A 5,154-nucleotide genomic window follows, 5' to 3' on the forward strand; every position below is an offset into this window, starting at 1 on the left:
ACAAAAAAGCATATGCTCAAAATTGGCAGGCGACAGCTAGTATTGAGTTTAGTTTTTTCTGGAAGTTTCCAGTGAATTGAACAAAGTGTTCTTGAATTATAGCAAAAATAGGTATTTACTGTAGTTCTAACTTGAACCATTTTTATTCACTTTTCTGCCTTTTTTTTTTTTTTTTTTTACTGTGCAGCACTACACTTTTTAGCTAAAATCCAATTATGAAAGCTATTCAGTGTTTAAATTAGCGTTATTAATAGTTGCTGTTATCTCCAACAAACTTACTATCACACAGCAAACAAGTTCTGGATATCTAATCTGTCCATATGTATAACCCAGCGGTTCCCAATCTTTTCTGGCTCATGGCACACTTCGATAGGCTCAAGGTACCCTTTGGAAAAGGGGTAGCTCTTAGTTTTCATTCGTTTTTTCACTGCAGAAAAATACTAGAGCAATTCTTCTGTCGCAGAGAAGTCAGAAAGACTGTAATGGGTCGGAATGTTTTTAACATTGTGGATTTCTATTTGAAATCTCTGGTTTTGTCTTGTGAATCATGTTTGCACACCTAACAGTGCTAACATTACATGGCACCCTGTGGCACCCTTGAAAGGATCTCAAGTCACCCTGGTTGAGAACCACTTGTTTAACCATTTCCCTACATTTCTGCATTTCCAGGATCTCTCTTCAGTTGCCTTCAGTGGGATCAGACAAGTTAATCTGAATGCTTTTTGAAATGCTGTACCAGCCTGAATATTTTCAGTGCCTTTCTTTCACTTTTTCAAATCTAATGCTCTTAAATTATATGAACCTTCACCTTAAGAAGGACGCTTGTGTAGGATTACCTGTCTGTAAGAAAGCACTTGTGTCTTTGGGATTCACTTCTCCCTTTCCAGCTATTCAAGAGGACAAATGCATGTTTGTAATTCTCTGGAACTCTATTACAGAGCAGACCATCTCATCTCAACATTTGTTCAAAGCCACCAGTGGGCTCATTCAATGTATCCCTCCCTTTCTCCCCTCCCTATGAGAGCAACTCTGGCTGCTTGTCAGTTCCACGGAGGTTGCATTTGTGAGAACCAATACTAGGTACCCATGGAGGAGTGCACATATGCACCTTCCAGTTGTAGTTGATCTAGAGAGCATGTGTATGCTTCCACGTGCTCAAAATGTCTTAAAGAACTGAACCCGTGGCTTTTTTTTAAAAAGCCCCATGATTTTATGAAGGATTTTCACCTCTTTAGTAACTGACAAAGATAACCTTGCGCTATGCTTCTGATAGCTCCATTGGGCAAAGCGATGTCAATAGACAGCCACTAGATGGTAGCATTTCAAACCTTTACTATTGTTTATGATTAGGAACCTACTGAATTTGCGACTGTGATTTTCATGAAAATGGAAAATTGAGCAGGCTCCTTGAAAAATGGTGGGCTCTTCGATTTTGGCAGGCTCACTGCAACCCCCCCACAAAAATATATCTTACCAGCAAGCAGAGAAAAGGATGGGAAGACCTGCAGTCTTGTGGGGGGTGGGGAGGGCTGCCTGCAAAATTGAACAGCTGCCTCCTTGAATTCAGTAGACCCCTATTTATGACTAAGCAAAGAGCTGGCCTATTGAGGAAGGCAAACATTCTTTAGTGTCAGGTATCCAGGTTGTAGCTGTTTTGATCTAGAGGAAAAAGCAATCAGGACTTATAGTAGAGATGATATCTTTTATTAGACTAACAAGATTTTTGCAAAAAATTTTCTTTAATTGCAAGCTTTGGGGCACAAACACTCTTCATCAGGTAAATATATAAACATAAAACAGTAATATGTAAAATATAGTAATATATAATAATATAATAACATTGTTTACTATAATTCAAAGGCTGGTTATATTGGAGGGAATTACAGAACATGACAGTATTTGCTGTCCAAAATTGGTTGTCCAGGTAAAGATGCAGTAAATTTGAGAGCAGATTTATGGCAGCCACTAGGGATTGCCTGTTACAGTAAGCAGTAGTTCTCTGACAGACTCCTTTTTGGTGCCAAGCTGGTTGTGTGAGTTCATGCAGTTTAAATAAAGAGGGAACAGAATCCATCCATATAGGAGCTGTTCAGTCACATAAAGGAAACCGGACAGTGGCAGCGTATGATTTGAAACATGCAAGTGTGTAGCCATTAGAGAAAATGAGGGCGAATGACAAATATTCAAACACATGTAAGGTCTGTTTGCTGTCTAAATGATCTTCTCGTGTGGCACATTTGCAGTGGGTGTGCTTGATGATCAGCCCATTATATTATCTTTAAGTTCACACTTGATTTGTCAGTATCAAATAGATTCTGGCTGCTAACTTCTTAATGAGTAATATAGATACTGTGTACTGTGAGATGAATGATGAAACAACACAAAAGTGGTTAGGATCCTCAGTTATGGCATCTCATAGTGTGGAATTCTTGTTTTAGTTATAGGACTCCACCACAGAACTGTCACTGGGATCCTGAAAATTGAAAAATAAGCAAATCAGCTTAATAATATGGCTTTCCCTTGGTGCCTCATCTCCTGAAGTTCTCTCCCCACCTTCTTCCTGTCTGAAGAAACTGAAACTGGAAGGCTTCATAACCCTGCCGTTCTCATAGAGCCATTTTTACCTTCCTACCAGCAGGCAGTACAGTGACTGCTTGAAGTTTAAAACACTTTGTCATTGTCCCTTAAAAATGGAAATAGTGCTGCTGCTTCATTGCTGGGCATTCCGTAATTTATGGCCACTGAGAATGCAAAACGATTGGTGTGTCTGGGTGACAGTCAGGAGCTATGGAAAGGATGAAGTGTTCCACATATTTCCTCTCCCCATAAAGTTGGCAAATAAATTCATTACTAGTTTCAGCCTGTGAACATGGCCATTATCAGTGGATTGAGCTATTTTTTAAAGATTTATGGCTGATGTCAGTAACCTGGTTTTCCCTAATTTGGCAAGACCCTCCTAGAAAACAGATGTTGTTACTAGGAAAGTCAAAGCAAGATTATCACTTGACAAATTGAGGCTAGATCCTCTGCTGCAAATCATTAAGGTTCCTTTGAACTCAATGGATCTGATTTACACCAGCTGAGGGCTTGGTTGGACAGGAAATAAAAATACAAAAATGGAGGCAATGCGAGCAGCTTATTACAGCTCTTTTAGACAGGCAGTTGATTGTTAAAACTAAAGAAGAAAAAACATTTGGACCTTGAGAATGTAGAGTACATAGAAGATTTTTCTTGGAAAAAGACAACACAGCTGCAGGTCACAGCAAGTTGAAACCAAAATAAGAAAGATCAAGAGGTTCAGGCAAGAAAACTGGCCAACAACTCCACAGACCTCTGTATAATAGAAAACTGAATGAAGCCATGTAGTTTACTCCTCTACAGTCATATGGCCTCCTTCTACACTCAAAATACATTGTGAATTCATCACAACCCATCATAGCGTTTGCTTTTGAATGCAAGAAGGCAGTTACTGTAAAGGATACAGATGGCAATTGTTTCTTTACAAAACTGGAAGCTTCCTTTGGCCGTCTTATAGAATTTAAATTGCTGTTACTTATTAATATGATTGACAAGTACTGTGTGGTTATGTTCTAATACAGTTAACATTGTACAAAATAAATCAGTGCCTTGTCACCCTCTGTGTCATAGAGTCTATGAGACAGTGAAAGAAAACATTCCCTTAGAAACCCTAGGTATAACTTTATTCTCACTTTTTCTTGCTATGCTATATTTGAAGGTATTGATATATTAGCTATGCAGGATGGTTTTCTTCCCCATGCAAGAAAAAGAGATCTACCTAGATATCTACCTATACCATACCCATCATAGCAATTCTGACACAAGCATCAGTGGATTTATCCTCACAAGACCCCTGTGAGGCAGAGTATATCATCTCCATCTTACAGGAGGGGCAGGGGCAGAAGCAGAGAAGAAAAGTATTCTCCCAAAGGTTACACACAGAATCTGGCTGAATGAGAATTGAACTAGATTCTAACCTCTATCCTTGGCAAGACCTTTGAGAAAATTGTTAAGGATCACATTTGTGGGGGACCAGTGGGTAAAATAATGCTAAGGGGCAATGAGCATAGGTTCATAGCAGGCAGATCTTGCCTGACTAACATGGTTTCTTTTTATGACCGGGTCACAAAATGCTTGGATGAAGGAATAGAGGTAGATGTTATTTACTTAGATTTTAAAAAGGCCTTTGACACAGTGTCACACCCAATTCTTATAAATAAACTAAACGGTTGCAATGTAGATTATTACACAGTCTGGTGAGTGGAAAATTGGCTTATAGGATGCACCCAGAGGGTGGTGATGAATGGGTTGGTTTCTACCTGGAGAAACGTGGGCAGCGGAGTCCCCCAAGGCGCTATCCTGGGACTGGTACTGTTCACCATCTTCATTAGTGACTTGGATGAGGGAGTAGAAAGCACCCTGTCCAAGTTTGCAGATGACACCAAATTATGTGGGGAGGTAAACAAACTAGAGGGCAGGGAGTGAATCTAGGTGGATTTGGACAGGCTGGGGAAGTGGGCAGAACAGAATAGGATGCAGTTTAAGAAAGATAAATGCCATGCGTTGCACCTAGGGAGGAAGAATCGTAAATTATCATCAACACTCCTATAGCCTGGGAGGTAGCATTCTAAGTAGCACAACTGCGTAAAGGGATCTCGGAGTCAAACGTGACTCCAAAATGAACATGAGTCACCAATGTGATGAAGTAATAAGTAAGGCTTACAGCACTCTTTCTTGCATAAGTAGGTGCATCGCAAACAGATCTAGGGAGGTGATATTTCCCCTCTATGCGGCATTGGTCAGGCCACTGCTGGAGTTCTGTGTCCAGTTTTGGGTGCCGCACTTCAGGAGGGATGTAGATAACTTGGAAAGGGTTCAGATGAGGGCCACCCATCTGGTTAAAGGCCTACAGGGAAAACCCTACGAGGACCGATTGAGGGATCTGAATCTCTTCAGCCTCCGCAAGAGAAGGCTGAGAGGTGATCTTGTGGCCGTCTACAAACTCATCGGGAATGGACATCAGGAAATAGGGGATATGATGTTTACCAGGGTGCCCATCAGGGTAACTAGAAACAATGGCCACAAACTGAAGGAGAGCAAATTTAGACTGGACATCAGAAAAAAATCCTTTACAGT

The 5,154-nt window shown here is 40.5% G+C and overlaps 1 long non-coding RNA gene across 1 annotated transcript in view; it reads left to right on the forward strand.

Annotated features, from left to right (window-relative positions):
* LOC109291739 overlaps nt 1-3,631 on the forward strand; it is an 11,016-nt gene extending 7,385 nt beyond the window's left edge. Inside the window, exon 3 of the long non-coding RNA XR_002095939.1 lies at nt 2,445-3,631. This is a non-coding gene — a long non-coding RNA (uncharacterized LOC109291739). The remainder of the gene's footprint in view (nt 1-2,444) is intronic.
* The last annotated feature ends 1,523 nt before the right edge of the window (nt 3,632-5,154 follow it).

This window comes from Gavialis gangeticus, unplaced genomic scaffold (genome assembly GCF_001723915.1).
Source record: "Gavialis gangeticus isolate Ggan-Ray unplaced genomic scaffold, GavGan_comp1, whole genome shotgun sequence".
Classification (NCBI taxonomy): Eukaryota; Metazoa; Chordata; order Crocodylia; family Gavialidae; genus Gavialis; species Gavialis gangeticus.